A 1,019-nucleotide genomic window follows, 5' to 3' on the forward strand; every position below is an offset into this window, starting at 1 on the left:
TCGGCCTTTTAATAAAGCGGAGTACAATGTCCCGACTTGCTTCGATGTGCTTGAGGATGCATAATGTGTGTAAAGGATGTGAGATATCGGTCGTGAGACTCTAAAAAGTTTGCGGTGAAGTTGAAGTTGTTGAAGGATGGACCCGCACAACGGTTGGAGGTCCACCTCAAACACAATATAAAGACCCTAAGAGAGTAGGTGCAATGGAGGGTCAAACGAGTAACGGGAGCAAAGAAAAGGCAATGGCGAGGATTAGACACTGTCGGGAGTGACACATTGGTCATGATAGAAGACAATGCCCAAGAAATTTGAACACACCGTAAGATGTTAACACTATTTATAATAAGACCTAAAATTTGAATAGGTAAAGTTCTTATGTGCTTCGCTTGATGTTTATGCAGACATCACCACGAACAATGACGAATCAACTCCAATAGATCTTAGTGACCCATTATTTGACGAATTTTACAGGATGCACGGACCAACTCAATGATTTAGGTTTTATTATATCGGTTCTTTATTATGAAGACTAATGATCGTGTGAAGTTTTCTAGATGCAGTTTTATTATTATTATTTTTTTGTTCATGTCCACCGATGAGCTCTGACTATGTCCATTGATAATTGAAATGAAAATTTGCTTGGTTTCATTCTTGCATGAAATTTGGACACATGTTAATTTTACGTCTTCTCCCTATTTAGAAATTTTCATAGACATTAGATAAAGCATCAAATTTTGATTTATGTGAAGAAGCAATGACTTTTACCTTGTAAAATGGGTAGTTTATGGTGAATATGTTTGAATAGAGATTTATTGATTATATGACAGGCTAATGCAGCATTTCCAGCAGCCAGCTATTGTTTCCATTACCAGTAATGATTTCCAACAAGACGCATCATTGTAAAGACCCACTTTTATGTAATGTTATGTTCTAGTGTTTTACTGGTGATTAAGATCTGAAATGGACTGGTTATTAGTAATGATTTGCAAACATTCGAGTCAAGGATACTTGAAGCACTT

Source organism: Prunus mume, linkage group LG6 (genome assembly GCF_029339155.1).
Source record: "Prunus mume cultivar Tortuosa linkage group LG6, ASM2933915v1, whole genome shotgun sequence".
Lineage (NCBI taxonomy): Eukaryota > Viridiplantae > Streptophyta > Magnoliopsida > Rosales > Rosaceae > Prunus > Prunus mume.